Source organism: Panthera pardus, unplaced genomic scaffold (genome assembly GCF_024362965.1).
Source record: "Panthera pardus isolate Hobbes unplaced genomic scaffold, ASM2436296v1 HiC_scaffold_21, whole genome shotgun sequence".
NCBI lineage: Eukaryota > Metazoa > Chordata > Mammalia > Carnivora > Felidae > Panthera > Panthera pardus.
In genome coordinates this window covers 41699795-41726446 of record NW_026526777.1, presented here as the reverse complement: position 1 = coordinate 41726446, position 26652 = coordinate 41699795, and the positions used below count along the sequence as shown (strand labels likewise).

General features: G+C 35.8%; 1 protein-coding gene and 1 pseudogene across 1 annotated transcript in view; both read right to left on the bottom strand.

Annotated features, from left to right (window-relative positions):
* The window catches only part of XPR1 (xenotropic and polytropic retrovirus receptor 1), a 218594-nt gene that overhangs the window by 112304 nt on the left and 79638 nt on the right, over positions 1-26652 (bottom strand). The gene's annotated exons all lie outside the window — the stretch shown is intronic.
* Positions 7703-10974, bottom strand: LOC109250155 (cullin-4A-like; annotated as a pseudogene).

Sequence of the window (26652 nt, the reverse complement as noted above, 5' to 3'; positions counted from 1 at the left end):
AAAAAGATCTTAAGTTTGCTTGTAGAAATGGTTGTCTGAAAGGCGTTTATGAATTATTGTGAAGTGAAGAGGGCTAGCCATATAACATCAGGGAAAGTTTACACCAGATGTGAATGGGTATGGCACATAACACAAGTGGTAAAATAAGGTAAATGGTAAATGTTTGAGGTGTGCACATGTGTGTTTTTTGTGTCTTTCTACAGAGCTTGGTTTAGTTGGGTATAATATTCTGAGTTTACCTAGTGTTTCGTAAGGGTGAAACTACACATAAATAAACACAAAATTCATGTTGGGGTCTATCTGTTCCCTAATACAGTAATTGTATTGGAACAAACTCATGTTTTCAAATCATGTGTTACATGTTTCAAATCATGTGAACTAATTATATTTAGAAACTAACATCTGGATACTCAGTGTGCTCATTGTTATTGGAGTTTTGATTCCCATTCCCTCTTAGTACACAAAACTAATGCATGTATGCATACATACCCATGTACGACATCAGCCTATGTATGTCGAAAACTATGAGCTCATCGTAATATCTCCAATGCCAGCCCAACACCATACAGTTTATTCTAGCTTTATCCTTCTCCATATCTGTAATTTCCTCCCCTAAAAGAAGTCTGGCTCCTATTACCTTCAACATATTTAGTTATTTGATCAAGCCTCTGTGTGTAACCAACATGACTGCAGTGACCCACTCCCACCCATGCAGGTGCCTTCCTCATCCCATTCAGGTTCCAATACTGTACACTGGGCTTTTGGAGTAAATTACTAGGTGCAGGAGAGTAATGGGGAGAGAGAAGGGGAAGAGAGAGGAAGAGAAAACAAAAAATGTTTGTTTGTTTTTTAAAAAAGGAGACATGAAAAATTTTGAAGGAGAAGAGCCCACTGTTACAAAGTTATTTTAAAATATAAGAAAAGAGAAGAATACAGGCAGACTTTGGTTCCACATCAGTAAGTACTTTTCTGCAATATAAAGCAGTTTCATCCTTTATAAAACATTATACTGTGGAAAATTTCAAACATACACAAAACTAGAGAGAACGGAAATGAGCTCTCATAGACATGTCAATTAGCAGGAATAAAACAAACATATTGGACACAGGCAAAGAAACTATTAATCAAAGTAAATGATGCTAACTTTTCCACAAGGGGTCATTTATACAGTATAAGACACAGTAGGACCCAGGACTCTACTCTCCTTATGGAACTCATATTCTATAGGAAGGATAAACAAGACATTAAGTAAACTAAGGTACTTTCAGATTGTTTTAATGGCTATGAAGAAAATGAAACCAGGTAATATGATACTGTAACAAGTGCAGGGAAGGTGACATTAGAATGAGTGGTTTGAGAACATGTCTGTGAAGAGGCGGCATTTGAGTTGAAATCTGAATGACAAGGAGGAGCTAGCCTGGCAAAAACGTGAGGACAAGTGTAATAGAAAATACAAAGGCTCTAACGAAAGTTAGACATGTTTGAGGACATACGGGTTTTAGTGGTGGGAAACCGTACTGTAAGAGAACTATAAGAACAATAGTTGTGAAAGCTGAAGAAATAAAAGTGCAACTTAAAATACATATTCACCCATGTGTCAACCATTTATAGGAATGTGCATTTAGCACTGTGCTAAGACTACACTAAAAGTGGAAGACATTTCCTACTCTCAGCCAAAATACAGTGTGTTGATTTTATAGACCTACATCACACTGAGAACAGTACAAGATGATATATAATTGATAAAATATTACATTACTACCAAAAAAGAGGAAAATTAGTTCCTCTTGGATTATTCCTCTTGGATTATTCCTCTTGGATTATTCCTTAGCAATGCCACTGAAGTGACAATTCTAATATTTTCAGCACTGACTTTATAAAGATGATTACCTTAACAAGTACTTTCTAATTATTCTTTTTTTCTTTTTTCCAAAAGAGTCATAACTATGATTTGTTGAGTATCTATCTACATTATGCTAGAGTCCTGAATTGCCAGAATGCCATTACCATTTTGTACAGAGCAAAGTTAGGCTCAAAGTGATTTGCCGAAAGTCAACCAACTGGCTGAGTTACGATTCAAATTCAGATTCCACTACTAACACAGTGTCCTTTCTACATAATTATCCTGGGCTTTTTTTCTTTCCTATTTTTTTAATGTTTATTTATTTATTTTGAGAGAGAGAGAGAGAGAGCGAGCACATGTGTGTTCAAGGGCAAGCTCTCAGAAAAGATAAAGGTAAGAATAGGGAGATACCAATATTATCTAATGCTTTATGGCAAACTTCCTATCCAAATAAATTTAACATCTACAATGAAACCATGCCAAATGAACCACCAAATTTAGCCATATAATTTACATGAGAGAGTGAGACTAAATAATCCTTTAAAAAATTCAGTCATCTAACCTAACTACTATCCTTTATTTTGTCACGTTTCTTCTGATCTTATTTATAACCAAAGTTCCTTTTCCATCCAATGCATCTTCTGCCAGCCAAGGTTAGCATTCAAGTCTGCAAGTAAGTATTAATTAATACAATAAACATTCAACTTTCACTTGAAGGTTCAATCTTATTTTCTCTCATACTCATACTATCTCCTTCCTCTTTTTCCATTACTAAGTGTCACAGACGATACTATCATTACATTGCTTTCTATATTTATAAGGATCCCAGCTCATATCCCCAGACTTATGGGCGACACATTTATTCCCCTTAAACATTAACTCTTCCTTTCTCCTTCCTCCATGATGGAAACAAATTTCAACAGTCTATATGAAAGATGAGCTCAACAACCCTTATACATTTAAAATTATAGACATGCTGATGAAATTTATTTCAGTGATTACTGCCATCTGCTTTTTCTGTTTTACAGGAAAGAGGGTCTGCCACTGCAAATTGAACTATTGGTTCATTTAAATTATTCTACCTCTGAAAGTAACCTATATTTAATTTTCTAGGAAATGTATAAAACATCAATACATTGTTGTACAATGTTATTGTACATCAATACAATAACTATAATATTATGGAAGAATACACAAAATTTCAAAATGCTATCAGCAGGTTTGGCTGTTTTATAAGTAAATCTTGCTTTCCTTACAAAGTAAATCTACTAATATAAAATATGTCTTAAATTTTTAAACAGCGACAGATAAAAGATATGGATTAAAAGAAGCTTCAAAGAAATAGCTTCAGTTTTCTGTAAAAATTAGAAACTTACATTTTCTAATACATTCCATTCCAAGTATTATTTATTAGGTACTGATATGAAAGGCATCTTTTGAATGACAGGCCTTATTAGAAAAGCTATACCAAAGAGTTCCTCTATTTACTAACAGCTTGAAAATTTGGTCATAATGATCTCAAATTAAGGAAGTTACTAATGATCAGACAAAAAATACATAAATGAATAAGGTATGCCTGTAACTTGTGGGTTAACAATTATAAAAAATATAGGCATACGGATCAGAAATAAAAAAAATAATAGTTTTTAATCACAGACAACATAATGTGTATGTACTATATCCTCAGAAATCTACAAAAGCAGTGCTATTACTAATAAGTTAATGAGGTTTTGGATTATAAGGACAATATACAAAATTCAATTGTATTTCAACATTCTAGCAATAATTAGGAAATAAAATTCTAGAATAGTATCATCTATGATAGCATCGAAAGTATGAAATGCTTAGGGACAGACTGAGCAAATATGTGCAAGATCTGTACATAAAAGCGTGGAAAACAGAAACTTTGGAAAACTAAAAATGTTAAAAAAGACAAAGTAAACAAGACTTAAATAAGTGGAGAAATACTACATGTTCATGAACTACAATGTTCAACATTGTTAATGTGTCAATTCTCACCAAAATGATCTATGGCTTTAATGCAGTCCCAATCAAAATCCCAGCAGGGTCTCTTTGGGGTTTTGTTTGTTTTTACAAAATTTGACAGGATTTTAAAATGTATTTGGAAATGCAATAAACCTAGAATAGCCAAACAATTTTGAAAATGAAGAAAAAAACTGAAGATTTACACTGTCCAATTTCAAGACTTACTATGAAGCAATAGTAATGAAAATAAGTGTTACACGGGCATAAGGATAAACCCTGTGGAGTATAACACAGAGCACAGAAAGAGGTCGGCATATGTATGGTCACTTGGTTTTCTACAAAGATGCCAACATAATTCAATCCTTCCTGTATATATTTGCAAACATACATGAGAAGGAAACACTATTACTCTATGTTATTCTTCTGGAAGTAATAGGATTAGAACGTGTAAAGGCTTACTTTTCCCTGATTAGTAACTATTAAATCCACATAGAAAGGTATCTCACTGTTTCATTTTCTCTATGTTTAGCAATTAGTTCCTCTCCTTTGGGAGCTGGAAAGCAATCAGCTATGCACCACAGAAATACAGCTGGCTTTTCTTTTATTTAATATAGATGAAGGTAGGGGAAGTGAGTATACTCTGAATGCGTAAGAAAAAAACCCCTGTCAAACAGAAGCTTTAAAAAAATGTTTTATTCTAGATTAGAAATGAGAAGAAAAATCAAAATGACAGAAAATATAATTCTGTTAAAGAATCCATAATATATCTTTGGAATGAAAGAAAATCAGCTTGTGACTGTAACCAGTGTCAAAATGTGTTGTTGTTTTTTAAAAATAAGATCATTTCCTTATTAAACTGGATTGGGACAAAGGGGAAAAAGAACAAAAAGTTTCAAAATAAAAGGAAAAATTTAAATTACTCCTATTTCTTGGAAAAACATTTTCAAGAAAATTTTGACAAGTATTATGGTTCACAGGAGCTTTCCAATAATTAATAAATATTATATTTGTTATGCCTATAATGTCCCTCTTTGAAACAGAACTGAGTATTGGTATTTTTAGACATGAGAGCTCCCAGCAATGGAATTCGAAAGAATATACTATTCCCTCAAATCTTCATTTGTCCTTTTTAACTAAGATCTGTTTTTAATATAAGGATGAAAGTGACAATACTAAAGAATATAACAGCCTTGAAGTTAAAGCCAGTGTTAAGAGTTTTTTCTTTCACCAACCCTGATTACATTAAATATGGTAGATATTTTTATTTTCTTTAAAAAGGCCAAGGGGGAGAAAAGGAGAGGAGAAAGGAGTATTTAATGAATGCCGTTCTGTGCAAGACACAGAGGTGTTCTGCTGAATGTTTAACAATCAGCCCTTGGGGGTGTGTGTGTGTGTGTGTGTGTGTGTGTGTGTGCATGAAATGTGTGTTTGTTATAAATATTGAAGGCTATAGGAAATAATTTAAAAATTATAATAAAATATACAATAGTCTTTATTGTAAATTTCATAAAGCCAGCTTACTCTCACAGAATGCTCTTCTGATTTTGCCAAACTCATGAGAAGCCAACCAAGGGTTGCAACTGATGGAGTGTAATTCCAATCTAAATGTTATTTGATATTTTCACTTAAAGAATAAAAGGAACGTGAAACAACAATGATGTATGTCATAACCTCATTCGTTCATCAATGATATCAGCAACTTCTTTGCTGAATTAGATAACACATGCATACCTTGGAGATATTGATGGTTTGGATCCAGACCACTGCAATAAAACAAATACTGCAAAAAAGTGAGTCAAATGAATGTTTTGCTTTCCCAGTGCATATAAAAGTTATGTTTAGGGGTGCCTGGGTGGCTCAGTCAAATAAGTGTCTGACTTCGGCTCAGGTCATGATCTTTCCGCTCATGAGTTCAAGTTCAGATGTCTGCACAGAGCCTAGAGCCTGCTTTGGATTCTGTGTCTCCCTTTGCCCCTCCCCCACTCTCGCAAGTGCGCTTTCTCTAAAATAAACATTAAAAAATTTAAAAAGTTATGTTTATACTACACTGTAGTCCACTAAATGTGCAATAGCATAATGTCTTTAAAAAACCCAATATACATACATCTTAATTAAAAAATACTTTATGGGGCACCTAGGTGGCTCAATTAGTTAAGCGTCTGACTCTCGATTTTGGCTCAGGTCATGATCTCCTGGTTGATGAGATCGAGCCATGCGTTGGGCTCTGAGCTGAGCATGGAGCCTGCTTGAGATTTTCGTTCTCCTTCTCTCTCTCCCCACCCCGCCCCTGCTCACGCTCCTTCTGTCTCTCTTAAAATAAATAAACATTTTTTAAAGTACTTTATATGCTGGGGAACCTGGGTGGCTTAGTCGGTTAAGTGTCCAACTTTGGCTGAGCTCAGAGCCTGGAGCCTGCTTCGGATTCTGTGCCTCTCTCTCTCTCTCTCTCTCTCTCTCTCTCTGCCCTTCCCCCACTTGAGCGCTCTCTCTCAAAGATAAATTAATTAATTAAAAATATATGCTAAAAAATGTTAAACATAAGTTGAGCTTTCAGCAAATGGTATCTTTTTGCCGATAGAGGATCTTGCCTCAGTGTTGATGGTTGCTGACTGATCGGGATGGTAGTTGCTGAAGGTTGGGATGCTCAGGCAAAATTTTTTTTAGGCCAATTAAACTAATTTTATTCAGAGTAAGTTTATCTATTCAATTACAATATTAACACTCTCTAGAGAGATTTTCTAGAGACAATAAATGTAAAATTTAAGAGGTAGAAATCTATTTAGTCTTTTATAGACCACATATTACAGAACTTGCAAATGAAAATTTACACATATAGAAATGATGACAATACTTAAAGGGTGAGGATTTCCATACTGAAACCCATAAGATGTCATATTTTAAACACACGTTTCAAAAAGGGAGAAACTTTTTTTTTTTTTTTCTGGTGCAAAAAAGGCGATTTTATTAAAGCATGGGGACAGGACCCATAGGCAGAGGCTGGTAATAAATTTGGGAGCTGGGGAAGGTAAAATCAAAAAAGGGAGAAACTTTTAATAATTTAGCACAAAATCAAATTACATAGGTGGTACATCCCAGAAAACACTACTTTAAACATGGATACCTGGATCAAAATTCATTTGGTAGCTTTTAATCAAAAATGAAACATGCTTTTATGTAAAATATAAAGTACTTTTAAATGTTTCTAGAAAAGTCTCTTTGTTACAGTTAAAGTACTAACTTCATCATTTGTGCTCAGCCTCACCTATACACACACAACATGAAATCAGGTGCCAACAAAATCCTGAAGGCAGGTTCTCTTAGTTGATGGACACTTAGGTTGGAAACAAGAGCCCTTCGTTGGCAAGCATTAAGAAGAAATAAGTGTCAAAACCTGGCTAATCACTTATGAAAACTAAATACTGACATCCCTTTATTTCCTTTATCTTCCATATGCTTTAAACTCTTATGACGGACTGTTTCGAGTGAGGTTTCATGGTGAGATTTCTCATGTCTACTGAGAGAGCCCTGGGTTGTGTTGTACTTGCTGCGGTGAACCCATGAGCATCTCTGTTTGACTTTCTCTGAGCTGTTTGTGAATTTTCTGTTAAGGGGTTTGGGAAGAGTGTGTCTGTGTTCAGTCTTCTAAGATTGCATCTAGCAGCCCCTGTTTTTTGCATTGGGGTAACTGCTATTTGAATTTTTTAACTGCAGCATTTGTACTGTTGCTCTAATAAAGTTTAGTTTGTTTTAACAGCCATGAACAGGGACGGCTATTGTTAACTGTGCTATAACCATTGTAAAAAGTTTTATAGGAGATTTAACGTTTTTTTTTTTTTAATGCTTATTTATTTTGAGAGAGAGAGAGAGAGAGAGAGAGAGAGAGCACGCACACATGATCAGGGGGAGGGGCAGGGGCAGAGAGGGAGAGAGAGAATCCCAAGTAGGCTCCCTGCTGTCCGTGCAGAGTCCACCATGGGGCTCAATACCATAAACCATGAGATCATGACCTGAGCTGAAATCAAGACATCATCATTATCCTGTGTTCAACCTCACCCATACACACACAATGTGAAATCAGATGCCAACAAAACTCTCTTAATCTTTTGACAAAATAACCTCTGCTTCACAATATCAAGACCTTAATTATCCAGTCATCTCTGCAGCCCATGGAGGGTCTTTTAACTATACATTCATAATCACACACACATGCCAAACCAAACCTTCAGTGTTCTGCCACAAGAGCGACACCTTACAAAGGAACCTCTTTTAACCAATATTTTCTTGTCCAATCTCAAAGTCATTCTGCACAGAGCAACAGAAACTATTTAAACGCCAAAAAGAGGAAGAGGAAGAACTGGAGGGAAAGGCACATGTGCCATTTGCAAACCCTTAAGCTTTGTGAAGAGTGATCCAAGAATCATCTCTTCTTTCGAATCCAAAAGTCTCCATGCTCGTTTAATATCAGAAGTCCTGGAAAAAGCACAGAAGTGCTTCACTGCTCTGAAGTTATATTCTAGTGTCTCACTGAGAGAAAACAGCTGGCCAACACATCAGGCCACGTAGTGGTCCTGATTAGAATTGTCTTTGTCTCTCTCCATACAGCCTCTGTAAGAGATTCAATTCTTTTTCCTATCTCCAGGCTTTACTGGAAATTTCAGCTGATTATACAATTCAGAACCCAGAAGATTATGACTAAGAGTCTTTCTTGAGGTACCTGGTTGGCTCAGTCAGTTGAGCATCTGACTTCAGCTCAAGTCATGATCTTGCAGTTCGCGGGTTCAAGCCCTGTGTCAGGCTCTGTGTGGACAGCTCAGAGCCTGGAGCCTGCTTTGGATTCTGTGTCTCCTTCTCTCTCTGCCCCTCCCACACTTGTGCTCTGTCTGTCTGTCTCTCTCTCTCTCGCTCTCTCTCTGTCTCTCAAATATAAATAAACAAAAAAATGTTTAAAAAAAGTCTTTCTCATCTTCATTATTCTGACAATAGCAGCATCACCCTGATACTGTCTGTAACACACTGATACTGTCTGAAACACTCTCTCAAGTGGTGCTGACTTGTCCTTCAATGGTCTCCTTCATCTGGATCTGGTTGATCTTTATTAGAAAAACCCTGAACTCCCCAGTGAACATGAATGCGTCCCCATCTTTCACCTCCTTCCTTTTGGGACTTTTAACCAGAACTTGTGCTTTGCCACAGGCCAAGGACTCTAAAGCTCTTCTCATTTCACTGTCTTCTAACCCTGTGGACATTTTTTTATTTCTTCAAGGGTGAATGGATCCCCTTCATGGAACATGAGAACCACCAGCATGTGGAAGAGGGACACATGGAACTCCTTTTCTTCCTTAAACTCTGCTTTTAAAACAGCATGACCTGGGGTGTCTAAGTGGCTCAGTTGGTTATGCGTCCGACTCTTGGTTTTGACTCAGGTCATGATCTCACAGTTTGTGAGATCAAGCCCCACATTGGGTTCTGTGATGACAATGGGGAGCCTGCGCGGGATTCTCTTTCTGCTCCTCCTCATTTTTTCTCTCTCAAAATAAATAAATAAACTTTAAAAAAAAGCGTCCCAATTTATTTTGTCACTGAAGTTTTCAACCATTGTGCTTTCCGAGATAAAATGTCTTAAATATTTCCTGAAGTTTAACCATTTCTGAAGTTTAACCATCTAACTAATCCATAGATTAGTGTATTGCCCAGGATCCTATCACAAGTACATTCACTGTTAGACCTATAGAGCATGGGTCATTTTTATTGTGCACCATACTGCTTGAAATGAACCATGAGGTCCTTGGAGACCTCCATGTCCTTGAATATGCCTTCTAGCTTGCTGGTGAAAGCAATCATCACGCTCATGCTTTAGTTTTGACAACATAGATTTTTCAGCATCTACTGAGGCACTTTTCCCCACAAGGAGTCTTTTTTGCTGAATCTTTTTCATAAAATGCTTCAAAGCATTTGAATGAACCTGAATATTATCATGACCTTGTTAAGAATCCTCTCCAGCTCTTCATCTATTGCTTCTTTAACACTCACTCTTAATTTTGAACCAACAAGCTTTGCTATCAATTCTGCAGGCTTATTTGGCCTCTTATTGATAAATGTTTCAAAGGAGTCCTTCATCAAGTTGAAGAACTTCTCATTTCTCTGAAAACACACTTCTATCACATTGCCCATCAGATCCTTAAAATCCATCAGTTCCTGTCTATGTCTAGGTCTATGTCTTTTTCGGGACTGATGACAACTGTTGTCCCAAAAGTCTGGATGTACTTGCTCCAGTGCGGCGGCAGGATTTGCTGCCCGCCCTTCATGTGGCTGAACAGCTGGTACATCTGAATGAGGTCAGGCACTCTGTTCTCATCAAGCAGGTGGTCAAGCCCTTTCTGCAGAATTGCTGTTAAATGTACTCCTAATAGCTGTTTCTCCACATAAGCAATCAGTGGTTTCTGTGTGCTGTGGTCTAAATACATGATTACTTGGTCTCCTTCTTCCTCTAAACACTTACTGACATGGTTAAGATATTCTGGAATCTCTCTTTCTTGCATTAATCTGTGGCTTTCTGCATCATATAAACAATTAGTTTCTGCCAAAAATTTCAAATGGATCTTAATATACCTGAAGGTCAGAGAGCATACTCAGCTGAGTTCTCAGTAAATTTCAATCCACTGCTTCAATGTTCCTTTCTCATTAAATTAATAGCAAATTTCCATCAATACTTTTACTCAGATGCATTTTTATCACTAATGATCTGCTTTCTAAAAAGTTCCAACCCCATATTCCAGACAGAAGGAAGTGGGGAACTCAGAAATACAAAAATGCAATCCAAAAACAGGAAAATACTTCTGATAATGATCATTTGTCTGCAATGATCTTGCCAGCACACGTTAATCTTCTTTAAAAATAAAACACTATCTAGGCTTCTCTAAACTGAAGGATCTGTGCTTGGACATGATCTTCACAGACCTCGCGCAGCTGTTTGTAGAGCGTTGGAGAAACTTTCTGAGAACAGGTATTTTCAACATCCTGGTAGAGCTCTTCCAGGTTGCATCTGATGGAGGTAACACGCTGTATGGCTTTCACTACCTCATGATGCTTCTGCCAGGTATTCTGAGCGCAGCTATCAGGCAATTTAGGTCTGTCTCAGAAATTTTTGATCACTAGTTTCTTGGAGGGGCCACCACCCCTAGGTTGGAGGTGATGGCCATGGCGAGGAATGCAGGCGTGGTGAGGCTGTTGGTGTGCCCAATGAGTGCCAAGAGGTTGCCCTCTCTGGGGGTATCATTGGCCAGGAATGCAGCCAGGAAGCAGTGGCTTCCACCACACCCTGCTGGCTGCCCAACCACCACCTCCCAGCCAGCTCAGACAATTCTTTTTTTTTTTTTTTTTTTTTAAATGTTTGTTTATTTTTGAGAGACAGAGCGTGAGTGGGGGAGGGACAGAGAGAGAGAGGGAGACACAGAATCAGAAGCAGGCTCCAGGCTCTGAGCTGTCAGCACAGAACCTGACACAGGGCTCAAACCCACCAACCCTGAGATCATGACCTGAGGCAAAGTCCAATGCTTAACCGACTGAGCCACCCAGGCTCAGACAATCCTTAAAATAAGAAGACAACAGTGAAGTTTGCTGCATTGATTGACCCTTCCTTTAACAAATGATTCTTCTGTAGCATATGATGCATTTTACCCACAGGAGGACTTTCAAAATTGGAGTCAATCTTCCCAAACCTTGCCACTGTTTTTTATCAACTATGTTTATGTAATATTCTAAACCCCCCCCTTTTTTTTGTCATTTCAACAAAATTCATAGCATCTTCACCAGGAGTAGATTCCATCTCAAGAAACCACTGTCTTTGCTCATCCATGAGAACTCTTCATCCATTAAAGTTTTATCATGAAATTGCAGTAATTCAAACATAATAATGAAAAAGTTCAAAATACCACAAAAATTATCAAGATGTGACACAGAAACATGAAGTGAGCAAATGCTACTGGAAAAAAATAGTGCCAATAAAATTACTGGATTCAGGGTCACCACAAAGCTTCAATTTGTAAAAAACACAGTATCTGTGAAGCTCAATAAAATGAAGTGCAATAAAACGAGGTATGCCTGTAGTTTACAATATTTCATCAACTTCTGAGTTACTAACAATAACAAGCAACAGACCCAACAAACTTTTAAGTTTAATCTGCTTTATTGGTATTTTTCTATCACTTTCTTACATCTAGACAACCATCAAAACAATAAATCAGTATTTTTCATAAATAAATAAATCAAAAAAATAAAATAATACCAATTTCTGTGGTATAAATACTATCATGCAGATTTCAAGGTACCAATGTAAATGCACTGAACACAGAGTTGGGAAGAGGTATGCAACAGCACATCATTATATGGTATTTCACCATACAGACATAATAGACATATTGTACAAGGTAGCCAAATAATTAGGACGTGACCGGTTCAGCATTATTTTTGCTTTTAACATAATTTAAAGTTTGTATCATTTAATTTTTAATGATGGCTGTGTTTAACAATCAGCTCATAAGATCTCTAAAGTTTTAACAACTGGCTCTTATGAAGGGGTGCAAGCCAGTTCCAGTACACTACTGGTTGGATCTCATGTAAATGTTTCACAAACAAGGGAACTAAAACTTAGCAGTGATTTGTTTAGGATCACATAGCAGGTAAACAGTAACTCTCCAATTCAAGGTGGTATATGACTGACTCTAAATTTGTGCTGTATCATACTAGGTTATCAAAGATATAATTTATACCAAACCTCATTAAAATTCATATAAGGATGTTTTTCTTTGCAAATGTTTAAGCAGAAACCTGTTTCTATTGTGCTTTTTGATTTCAAAGAACAGACACTCTAATCACTTTACATAAGGGAGAGTTTGCTGCATGGACACAGGGTTTTGGTCAAAAAGCCAGGGACCCACCCACAGAAATCTTAACAGAGATGTGCTCCTTGGGAAGTAAAAAGCCACAGCAACCGTGGGATTGGCCAGTCTTATCTCTTAATGGCTATAACATCTCTATTTTTCTGTGTACATGTGTTTACTCCATACACACATTATCTCATTGTTTCTGCCCTGCAGATTTCAAAGTCAGAATAATATTTCTGTAATGTCTCATATTTAATTAGCAATAAAGCCTTCCCTATTAACTTATTAAAAAAAAACTTCACTATCCAAATTTAAGATAACTTATTCATTATCTACTGAATGACAGTAAGTGCTAAAGAAACAATAAATAATCCCTATACTTAAGAACCCTAAAATTCTAACAATGAAGACAAACTTCATTATTAAATAATGGGTTGATCTGTATGGGCTAAAAAGTAAAAAGAAACAATCCACTACCAAATGAATGGATAAGGGTTTTCAACAATAGCTCTTACTTTTTTTTTATGGGATAATTTTTAACATTTTCTGAAAACCAGTGCTTATCCTGATAGCCAGTGAAGATAAAAGTTGTTCATAGGCAGCTACAATAATCCACTGAGGCAAAAATGTTACAATTACTAGTATTCTTAAAAAAAAAAAAAAAGTATACCAATTTCTAAGTTTTGGATTCAGGCAATGTAATTATATAATATTTAGATTCCTTGATCAGATCTATCTACTAAATAGGTTGTAAGTGAAGACAGAGTTGTTGCAAATATTAAATAAGCATGTACCGATTATTCATAATTAAGAACAAAGGATCACTTGTCATAAAAATAATACAATTAGATTTCAATTTAAGTGAACTATAAAAATCATGAAGCTGATTTCAATCATGCTACATAAAATAAATGTAATTTAAAGTCAGTTCGAAAGATGGGCATGTTATATACAATGCAACACATTTTTTAAAATTTTTTTTAATGTTTATTTTTGAGAGAGAAACACAGAGTGTGAGCAGGGGAGGGGTAGAGAGAGAGGGTGACACAGAATCTGAAGCAGGCTGCAGGCCCTGAGCTGTCAGCACAGAGCCTGATGTGGCACTCGAACTCACAAACCATGAGATCACGACCCGAGTCGAAGTCGGACACTCAACCAACTGAGCCACCCAGGCTCCCCATAAGGCAACAAATTTTTAAGTAATTCCTGTACTCATGTCCCTCACCACCCCTCCCAAAAAAATTCCCCTTTCAGGGGTTAATGAAGCTTACCTAAAGAAATGTATTAAAGAATAGCTCGGTTCTAGCAAGATCTAGTTTTTGTTTGTTTAGAGGGGAAGAAAATAGTTTTTTAAGCGTCCTATTAAAAAAAACAAGCAATCAAGGTTTTGGTTTTGAGTAAGATGTAAGCATATGCCATCTGTCTCTCCCACTGAATTCATCTGTAAAACCTAAACAGAACGCATGCAGCAGTTATTTGAAGGCTCTGAAAAGTAAATAGGATCAGACAGTTTGCTGGAAAAAAACAGAATTTGAAGTAGCAGCAAAGCAGCCATCAGTTTGGCAATTTTTTCCTTATTGATATCCATTGGCCTAGACTCAATGACACCCCCAAACCCAAAAGTGGCCATCAGCGCAGACAGACTGAGCTTCAAACAGCCTGTAAATCCGACTTGAGGAAAAGAAAAGGGATCTCTTAGCACTCAGTGGAGAGAATCTCTCTTTTTTTTCTTTTATCCATTTTCTTCCACCCTAGACCCTAAGAAATTCTGTGGTAGTGGTGGCAATGACAATGGTAAGAACAGGGACTTGCAGAGGCTAAAACACTAAGGTAGGGAAGGATTTCAGCTCAGGTCATGATCTCACAGTTCATGAGATCAAGCTCCATGCTGACAGCACAGAACCTTCTTGGGATTCTCTCTCTGCCCCTCCCCCACTCGAGCTCATTCTCTCACGCTCCCAAAATAAATAAATAAAAACAACAAAACCCAAAAGGAAACAATCAAGTATAAATATAACAAAATATACATAGATCTGTAGCTTTAAAACTATAAACCATTGATGAAATATATATAAAAAAAGACCTAAATATAGAGACTTACCACAGGTCATAGATCGGAACACTAAACAGTAAAGGGGTCAACTTTCCCTAAATTGATCCATAGATTTAACATACTTCCAAATCAATATGCCAGGGGGATTTTTTTGTACATATAGATAAACTGAGTCTAAACTTTATATGGAAAAGCAAAAGAACTAGAAAAACCATTAAATTTCTGAAGAAGAACAATAAAGTCAGAGAAAGCACAGTATCTGATTGTAAGACATTGTCCATAGTACGGTATTGGTAAAAGGACAAACAGCAACATAACGCAACAAAACAGGACAGGGTCCAGAAATAGACCCTCAAAAATATGGCCCATTGATTCTTGACAAAGGTGCAAAGACAATTCAAAAGAGAAAGTAGAGTCTTCCAGCAAATTATATTAGAACAAGTGAACATCCATATGTAAGAAAATGAACTGGTCTAAAGCTCACACCTTCTATAAAAATTAACTCAAATGAGATGACAGAACTAAATGTAAAACTGCAAAACTTTTAGAAGAAAATAAAGGAGAAAATCTTTGTGACCAGAAGTTAGGCACAGAGTTCCTAGAGATGATACCAAAGTGAAAAAACTGAAAAATTGGACTTCACCAAAATTAAAAACTTTTGCTATGCAAAAGAACACTGTTAAAAGAATGACAAGACAAGCTACAGACTGAGAGAAGTATCTGCAGTGCACATAATCAACAAAGGACTTATATTCAGAATACATAAGGAACTTTCAGCACTCAACAGGAAGGATACAGACAGCACAAATAAAAAATGGACAGAAGACTAGGAAACAGAGATGGCAAATGAAAAGATGCTCAATACCATTAGCCACGAGAGAAATGCAAAATAAAAACCACAGTGATGAAAATGTTCTGAACTTAAGATTGTGGTGATGCTTGCACAACTCTGAATACCTAAAAACATCAAAATTGTTCACTTTGCGTAATTTTGTGTTCTGTAAATTATAATGAAGACTCTAAAAAAGAACCACAACGAGATACCATTTATTTATACACATATTAGAATGGCTAAAATAAAAAAAATACCATATCAAGTGTTGGTGAGGATGCAGAACAAATGGAACTCCTTTGTTGCCAATGGAAATACAAAAGAGCCGCTCTGGAAAACAGTTGGGCAGTTTCTTACGAAGCTAAACACAGACTTAACAAATGACTCACCAATCCCACTCCTGAGTATCTAGAGAAATAAAAAACTTATATTCACACAAAAACCTGTAATAAAAGGAATGAGTTATTGTTAAAGTAACAACTTGCATGAATCTCACAGGACTTACACTGTATGAAAGAAGCCAGTATCAAAAAGTTACATACATATTGTTCTATTTATGTAGAATAAACTATATAGATGGGAAAAAGACAAAAAAACAAAACTATAGAGATGGGAAACAGGGGTTATGTGTAGGAAGAGAGTGGGACTGCAAAGAGACAGCTCAAGGATTCTGGGGTGACAGAACTACACTGTACCCTGATTGTGGTGGTGACTATACAGATTGATACACATGTTAAAATTCATAGAACTATACACCCCCAAAAAGTAAACCTTACTGTATGTTTTAATGTTTACTTATTTTTGAAAGAGGGAAGGAGAGCACAAACAGGGAGGGGAAGGGACAGAGAGAGAGGGAGACACAGAATCTGAAGCAGGCTCCAGGCTCCAAGCTGTCAGCACAGAGCCCGACGCAGTGCTCGAACCCACAAACCGTGAGATCGTGACCTGAGCCGAAGTCGGATGCTTAACTGACTGAGCCACCCAGGTGCCCCATCCTTACTGTATGTTAACTTAAAAAATAAAATTTAAAATGTCAACAATCAAATCACAGTATCAATTTATATTATCATGATTGCAAGAGGCCATTTCCCAGCAAGGAGAAACATGAAACAAAAAGGAAGAATATAATTTTTATCAAATCATTTGTTTTATAAAATGCCATTTTAGGTTATAAGCTGAATTTCCTCCAGTCTTACCAGCCTGTAAGTGTATTAGTGATTAACACCCATGTTTACAACCGGTTGCCCTTACTTGCATAATATCTCATATCTCCTTTCGGTCTCTACTCCCCCTGGACCCCAGTTATTTGTGAGAGGTTTTCTTAACATCCTGTTCTTATTTCGTTAATGTCTGATTCTTATAGTCACTTAAGGGAAGTACTTCACTATTGCTAATGCTGACTTTCCAAATCTGAAAATCCTTAAAATAAAAATATGTTTCTTTAGTCCCCAATACATAAGAGACATGCTAGGTTCTTGCAGAGGTGAGGAGAATGCCCTGTCACTATAGTTACTTCAGGTTCCTTGAATGTGCCATGCTCTCAACTCTAGATCCTGATAAAGGTTCTTCCCTCGACTTGAAAAACTTCCCCACCTTTATCCTAGCTAATTTATCCTCCAAATGTTAGCGTTAAAACTTTAATACCTTAGACAACATTCTCTGATCCTCTCAGATTTTGTTAAATTCCCTTGTCATATTAGTCTATAGCACTCTGTATTTCTTCTTCACAATGCTTACATACTTTTAATTACTTATTCAAACTCACTGTTGAGTTATAGACTCCATGAGGATAGGGCAAGTGTCTATTTCGTTCATTGCTATGTTTAGTATATGGTAGGCACACATGACTGACTGGTTCCTGTATATCTTGAGAGGTAATGATCTATCCCTGGAAGTGTGAAGACTGCATGAGCATCTCAGTCATAATGCAAAAGGGATTCATGCAAGGGATGGGAGGTGAAACTAGAAGACCTTCAAAATCCTCTGAAACATCTTACAATAGTGTGAATTACAAAATTTCACCTAATAAGAATACAATGGAACATACACTAAAACTATCCTGAACAGGGGTGCCTGGGTGGCTCAGTCAGTTGAGCATCCAGTTCTTGATTTTGGCTCAAATCATGATCCCAGGGTCGTGGGATCAAGCCTCGCATTAGGCTCTATGCTGAGCCTACTTAGGATTCTTTCTCTCCTGCCCCTCTCCCTAACTTGGGCTCTCTCTCCCTAAAATTAAAAAAAAAAAAAATGAAAATGAAAATTGAAATTAAACTATTCTGACCATAATTTATTCTTTACTACCTTATTTATAAATCAATTTTTAAAACTGCAATGCCTCAGAGTTATTAACAGTTAAGATAACTAATATAAATTAATGTAATTAATATCATTATATTGTAGATGAAGGTAATCATTAAGAGGGAGTTCAAGTGAAGAGAATGTCAGCTGACCAGCTCTCACCACTTGATCAGTCAATAAAATATTTAATAACTATAGATAAATCAAAGACTTCAAGCTTTGGTTAGACATAGTATTAGCACTAAATATACCTAAAAGATGTTTGAAATAAAAATTCTGAACAATATTTAAAAATTTAAAGGCCCAAGCTCAATCTTGTCTACCCAACTGAATTAACAGATGCTGCCTATTTTTGTTTGCAATACATACCATTTCAAAAAATTAATTATTTAGCTAATATTTTCTTTCTTATGAAATCTGGTGTTAATTGGAAATCAATTTTTCTTAAGTTTAAACAAGTTAAATGTCTAGAGAGCCACAATGTAATACCCAAATCTGTTTCAAATTATTTAAAAAGACACTATTTGATCACTTTTCAAATAGACTTGGACTATTAAATACAGAACAGATACATTCTGTCTGACAATATGTATTTCTGAATTCAAGTGGGTTTTTGCAATTCAACAGACATTATTCAATAAAGTCACACTAAAAACATACTGAGATCAAATCTCTCTTATGAGTAATCAAGGGACCTAAACTGCATCTCTGTCATTCCTCACTGGCTCATTACCAACGAGGATCTCAAGACCCTTAACTAGTAACATCTACAAAAACCAAATAAATAAAAGTTACAACTTTCCAGTAAAGGTCACATTCTAAGGTTTATCTTCTTTGTGCTTCAACTTCCCTTCTAACAGAGAGGGGCACTGCTGATTAAATAATTTTTTGTTTATTTATTTATTTTGAGAGAGCAAGAACAGGGGAGGGTGGAGGAGGAGAGGGAGAGAGAATCCCAAGCAGGCTCTGCACTGTTAGTACAGAGCCCAAAGCAGGAGTCAAAATCGTGAACCATAAGATCATGACCTGAACTGACACTAAGAGTTGATGCTTAACCCATTGAGCCACTCAGGCACCCCTGATTAAATACTTCTTTTTGCAATTCACCAATGACATCCTTATTGTTGCTAAGACAGACCCTTTTCAGTCCATATCTTCTAAGAATCCTCTGCTGCATTTCACGATACTGACCATTCATATTTCTTGACACCATATCTCTCATCTTGGTTTCCAAAATACTAATCTTCAGGGTTGGTTCTTCCTACTAAAATCTACCACCTATATGAGGAAAACATCAAAATCTTTATCTCTGGCCTATATTGAGATCTAGACTTATACACCATGCTGAACATCTGCCCATTACCTGTCCCCAAAGACCTTGGATTTAATTTACCCGAAACTGAATTTGGCAACTTGGAAGTGTACTGGAATCAAGATTACCCAACTTGAAATCCTGGCCCCACCACTTTCTTATTAAATGTCTGACCATGGGAAAAATACTCCAAATCTTTCTTTGACTGTTTCTCTCATCTATAAAATAGGAGTAATTACAGCTAACCTACACCTATAGGTTACATTTTATAATGGTGAATAAAATCAAGGTCTGAAATGGTCAATCCTTATCTCACCAGGGAGATTTATTTTATGTTGAAATATGACCTGTATGGCAATGGATTTGCAAAACCAAAAAATTACAGCACTTCTAAGAATCAAAGATGTAATTTTCACACCACCACATTTTAGCGACATTTCTGTTACCAGTGAATTCTGTTATCAGTGAAGTATACATCTTATCATTTTTTTGAAAAGTTGATATTAAATTGATAATAACTAAGGAATATTAAAGTAGATACTGCCTCTCAACATAATGATTATTTCATTCACTATTTAGTCTTTATTTGGGGTTTAGCAAATCAAGTGGTATTTAGTTTAGATAAGGACTGTTTATTTGTCTCGTTATCATAATACTTCAACTAGCAGCAGCAGCATGTGTAAAAGAAACCACATTTATTTAAGCTCTTTAAAGTGAATCTGTGATTTAATTATAAGCTTCTTACTCAAAATTTTGCCAATCCCAGTCCCTAGCACCCACAAACGCTTACTTTCCCCTTCAAAGTATGCTGCATTATGGTTTTTGCAAGTCCCAGGTACTTTCACCTTGGTAAGCCACTACCTCTATTTTTAAAAATATTGAAAATTACATTTTATATCTGCATTAGTAGAAAGATGAATATAATCCGGGTTGGGTTCATTATTACATATTCATTATTCCTATATTCATTCTTCTTTTGATTTTAAAATAAATTAAAATTGAAACTTTTCTGCAGGCTCCTAAGAGAACTGTGGGCCCTAGGTACTGTGCTCACAGTGCCTAGAGGATAAACTAGCCCTGCTTCAAGATCCTGCTAAAAGGCCCACTCTCCTAGATATTCACTCATCTCTTCCCAAACTTCCTCAAGGCCAAATGTCACCTTCTTACTCTCACAGCACTTGGTTCTCTTTTTCCTTGTAACATTTATCTCACTGAATTAGTTAAGAATCTTCTTCCTCCTCCTATGGATCATGGCTTATTTTTTTGACCACCTCTCACCTCCAGGATTTGGCACATGATCCTGGTTTTTTATTAAACTATGTGTTAATGTATTCAGGAGAGAACCCACTTTTCTTCTTTCCATCTTTGTTTGTAGAAGGAAGAGTAAAATCAGAACTGTTAGAACAGAAAAGACTGATGAATACAAACAGTCACACACAATATCCAGATAGAAAGAGGTTTTTAACCACGTGATATAAGATCATGAAATAGCCAAATGTCTCAAGGCAAGCTAACTACTACTCCTAGTTGATAAAGTATCAGGATGATCTTATGAGAAGTTGTTAATTCAGTGTAATATAGAAAACTGAAGATGACATTAGATGACCAAGGCTTCATGAATATAGAACAAAGAGGAGATTCCAGAGGAACTGAAGACAGGTAAGAGGAAAAAAGGAGGAGAGATCATTTTACTATTAACATCTTTCTGAAAAGGACTATATTATATCATTTAATCTCTAAGCAGATGGGAGGAGTAGGTTCTTAAGAGGCAGGGGCTCTTAAAAAGGAATAAAATGAAAGTAGTTCCAGCCTACTACAAGGAAGTAAGTGAACTCATACTAGAGAAGACAACTATCACATATAGGTTGACTGAAAGAATTTGGTGCCTTTTGTGGCAAATTGGCCCTAGTACAATAGTTAGAGTATTTACTCTCCGGTCACTTACAGAATTAATAAAGCAATGGTTTTAGAGCTAAAAATATGTGCACATGCTAAACTTCAGTTGTTTTAACTTGTGAAGTTTTTGTTATGTAGTATTGCCAACAGTTACTTTATGACTTTACTATAATTTTGGAATTATATAATATAAATAGCTTCAATAACTTATGAATGCTTTAGGCTCTTACAGAGTCTGACTCCCTAAAATCTCCTGTCAAATATAAAGCAGAAACTAAAAAAGGGGGAGATACGTATAAATTGCATGGTCTTTAAGAAGATACAAAAAACTCTTTAAAATTTTTCAGTGACAAAGCTATAGAGCTTACCAGTAACTCTATCATTCCAAAACTGTGGGAAAAACCCTAAAAAATAGAGGACATCTGCTGCATTAAAATATAAAATTAAAGAGAATGTTCTCCATCTACCCAACACAAGTATTTTGTAATTTTAAATACAAAGAGCGATGATAAATCGAAATGTAGAGGTCTTGGGGGATATTTGATAATTCCACTGACCTGTGTAAACACACCACCTGTCCAAAACACACTAGTCTATAAATAATCATAGCTCTTCGCATCCCCAAAATGGAAACATCGTTTCAGGAGGAGAGCAAAGCAAGAGAAACAACTGTGTCAGGTTGAAAAACAGTCTGAACTCTATTTTGGGACCACTGTTCTGATGGTCAAACATTTTACTTTCTTAGGTAGTATTTTTCAAAAGAACAGTCAAATCACAGGTTAATAATCACAAATTAACTTATCAGTTAAAAACAAAATAAAATTACACTTTTGTTCAACTAAGTTACATTACACATCAGATCATTTTATTCCATAGGTCAATTTGTCAACTAATTTCTTTTTAAAGATTTTTTTTTAATGTTTTATTTATTTTTTAGAGAGAGGGCGAGCATGAGTGGGGGAAGGGCAGAGAGAGAGGGAGACACAGAATCCAAAGCAGGCTCCAGGCTCTGAGCTGTCAGCACAGAGCCCAATACGGGGTTTGAACCCACGAATTGCAAGATCATGACCTCAGCCAAAGTCAGACACTTAACCGACTGAGCCACCCAGGCGCCCGTCAACTAATTTCTAGTTTCATTTAGTCCATTCTGAAAATGAGAGTTCTAAATAAAATTAAAATGTATAACTGAATATATAAAATAAAGTAACAATTTAATTTAAGGTCTAACTCTCTCCTTCAAACATTTGTTTAAATGCTCATTGTATATAAAAAAATCCAAACCCACTACTGTGTCTTAGGACATATTTTACCTATATTGGGACAATGACTTTCAAACTATGACCCACATAACCAGTGGAAGAATGATACTTTCAGTCCCTGCTGAAACCCAAGCCAGGCAGAACTTCTTTCCTCCCCTCTCTCAAAGACCTACTTTGATACTATGTCAAGTGGTATTCCAAACCAATTACTAACAACTAACTAAGCCTACCCTCAGTCTGTCAAATTCAACACTCTGGCTAAATGTCAACAAATGGTATCAAAAAGAAAAAATAGGAAGATAAATTTATCTAAATGCTGAAATCTTATAACCTGGATTTCCTCCAGCGTCAGTACAAAATACAGAAATCACCCTGTAAATTCTAATGACATCTAACAACCACATGCTCTGATTTTACTCTCTGATCAATTCTACCTTTTAAACATTCTGATATGGATAGTGTAACTGATTAAGACATTCTAAGGGCATAACTCCTGAATAGAAGAACATATATAGAATTTTATTTGCTGGCTGGTACAAAAAAAGACTATAACATTCTAAGTCTGTGTTTTTTCAAACTTTAGCATGTATCAGAATCCCTTGAAGAGTTTGTTAAGAACACAGATGTCCAGATCCATCCCTTGAATTCAGTAGGTGTGAGGTAAGGTCCAAGCCTAGGTGATACTGATGCTATTGGTTCAAGGGAGCTCATTCTGAAAATCACTGGTCTAATAATGTTAAATTATAATATTCATTTTCATGTCCTACACACAAAATTGTACCTCAAATTGCTCTCTCAATTTATAAATGTTACTTTATGCTAACAGTTTTCAAATTTCTCTTATTGGATGATAGATAATTACCATAATTTATTTCCTCCAGTCTTTTATGTTGTACCTCTACCAAAAAAAAAGAAAAAGTTTTAGGGCGCCTAGGTGACTCAATCAGTTGAGTGTCCAATGCTTGATTTTTGGCTTGGGTCATGATCCCAGGGTCATGGGACCGAGCTCCATGCCGGGGTGAATGTAGAGCGTGGAGCCTGCTTGAGATTCTCTCTCTCCCTCTGCCCCTTTCCCCTGCTCACACACACACTCACTCTCTCTTTCTCACTCTCTCTCAAATAAAAAAGAAAATAAATGTTTCCACAATGCAACTTGAAAGTCTTCAGCAGTTCTATCCTATATCATTATATGATTATATTTGTCATTCCTCATCAATGAAATTTATTCTCTAAGACACTATGCTTTGGTTTGGTTTAGATAACTAAGTTTGTTTTCCTCTTAATATTTCTTGAAAGATAATCTAATAAACATTATTATCATATTTAAAAAAGCAGCTCTTGGGGCGCCTGGGTGGCGCAGTCGGTTAAGCGTCCGACTTCAGCCAGGTCACAATCTCACGGTCCGTGAGTTCGAGCCCCGCGTCAGGCTCTGGGCTGATGGCTCAGAGCCTGGAGCCTGTTTCCGATTCTGTGTCTCCCTCTCTCTCTGTCCCTCCCCCGTTCATGCTCTGTCTCTCTCTGTCCCACAAATAAATTAAAAAAACGTTGAAAAAAAAAAAAAAAAAAAAGCAGCTCTTCTCCTATCTCCTAGCCTTCTCTGCTCTCTTTTCTTCTGTCAGAACCACTTATTTTTCATAAATCACATTTTGGCTCTAATCTCCAAGAAATAAACAAATCAATATTTATTAAATATCAAATTCAAACATTTGATCCACTAGACAGAACCCTAACCTACCTTCCAATCTTATCTTTCAGATTCTCTTATATAATCCCTGTTCTTGCAAGTCTATCTGCTAACTTCCCATTAGATTTCATCCTTCTTCAATGAAAAATTCTATGCTCTCCTCTTTCAATTAATATCACCCTTAAAATCAGTTTAAAACAGGTATTAACACACTTTTCCCTGACTGCATTCAATTCATTATAACAATTTTTAATCTGCTAACATATATTACATCTGAACTGTATTATTTTGTACCTTTCAAAACTGCGTTTTTCATTCACTGTATATTTTAATATTCAAAAAAATGTGAGGTTCTTTGATTTTTTCATATCTCCATTTAAAGAAAGCTATATTCCATATAAGACAGCATGCAATAAATGCTTACTGAATACCACAACTTTGACAAATAAACAAGTTTAGTAAATATCAGTGTGGAAAAGAATGTTAGTGCTTACCAATATAATTGTAACTCCTCTTCCGCTTGGCACACAAATAAACAATACTTTCCAGTTCCTGTGCAATTAGGTGGGGCCACATAACAGAGTTGTGGCCAACAGAATGCAGATGGGAGTGATATATTCCACTTCTAGGTCTGGGCAATTAAAATCTCCCACACAATATCCTACACTCTTTCCGTTTCTGTGGTGACCTTAGAGGTCACAGGTTGAAAATGACAGAAATACATGATAGAAGAAGCCTGAATCCTTAAATCCCCTTTTAGAAGAAACTTATCTAGGAGAATAGCCTGATCAGGCATATCCACATTGGATTTTGTGTGAATGAGAATTAAACCTTCATTAAGTTAAGCCACAGAAACTTGCATTGATCTGTTACAAAACTGGCACTACTAATACTCATATAGCCAATAATGTTCAGAAAATTAAAGAAATTGGGTTTTTTGCAATTTCCCAGAGATTTAACTACACATTGTTCTAAGTGCAGTCTTAGAGTATTAATAGACTTTTTCATTCATCAATCAACATTCCCATACTATATTAAACTATTACAATAGACTATACAGTATAATGAAGTAGATGATACAGTCTGACACCTAAAATGTATTTGAAAATGATTTCTTACGCAGTATTAGAACACTTACATTATTTTATTCACTTGGAAATAGAATTACACTACACCTGAACTCTTCACAAGGGCTCTTTATTTCTAATATCTATGAAAAGTAAGTTTTTCAAATAAAAAGGGAGAAAAACAACTAATATTGTGGCCAGAATAGGTTTCTTCCATTTAGTAGGGAACAAGTGTTAATTTTTAAGCCACAATACCTGTGTCATCATATCCCATCATACTACCCTGATCCAAAATAAAGCAAGAGTCAAAACTTTTTTAATAGTCACCTGAGAACCACTGTTTTGAAAAGTACATTGTGCACACATATATACACACAAACCATTTGCTGTAGACAACAGAAAAAATGAAGCAGGAACAATTTAAACTGTGTATCCTAATTCAAATAATCAAAATCATTTGATTTCTTGGTTTAAAAAAAAAATCTTCCCTCAAAGAGAAAATAATTTTAGGTGTACAAAGCACATGGAGTTAAAAAGTTAAAATACAATTTAAGATTTTAAGTATCAGCAAGGACACCAGTTAAGATTTCCTAACAGAGGATCTCATGTAAAGACCAAATTATTTTGACCAGTGTTACTTTCTATTCAGTGTACCAAGTCTTTAATTTAATAGAAAAAAAAAAATGTTTCCCCTAGTCTTCTGACAGCCCTCATTTTATTGGCTTCCTGGCCTTATAACTTCTATCGCCAAGATAAAATGTTGCTAACAAAAATGTGCCTTTCTAAAGGTAAAGAAATCAAGAACAGATGATCCCCCACTGCTAGAGGAAACTGTAAACCTCTGTGAAATATGTAGACCATGTCTCAAAATGGGCCTCATCCCCCAAAAACTTTTCCCTCCCTAATCTATCACATAATAGTTGTTAGACTTAGTACAGTTAAAGATTTTAATGAAAATCATGACATTAGTGTTGGTGAAGAAATCCAGAATGTACTTAGGAAACTTTTTAAGTCCTACCATCCTTTGGCTAACTACAACGTAAGAAGCAGCTTTCTTATGTTGATACATTCATTTCTGATACAGCGTTAAGCTGTCCTCTGTAGTCCATATATGAACACTGTGTGTAACTCAAAGAGGAAAAAATGATAACTAAGTCACATTAGTAAAGAATTAAAGAAATCTAAGAAACAATTTCTGGTATGTCACTGACATACGTCACACCATGAGGACAGTGTTGCAGTCACTGAGCTAGGGGAATAAAAAAGTCTGTCCAATTCTTAGTAAAATTGCAATGTGTCTTAGCAAAATACTTAATATGAAAAAGAGTTAAAACTCTGTAAGAATTACAGAATTATACCGTTTTTTTCCTTCTTACATATAATATCCCTCCTGTTTCAAAAGGGATAATAATTATAAACAAGCATTTGAAAACAAAGGGTAATATTTTTCTTGTTTGTGTTATTTCATATCAATATATTAAGTCTTTTAAAGTGTCTCATATGCTTAGCTAAGGAAATACAATAATCATAAAATTCTTAT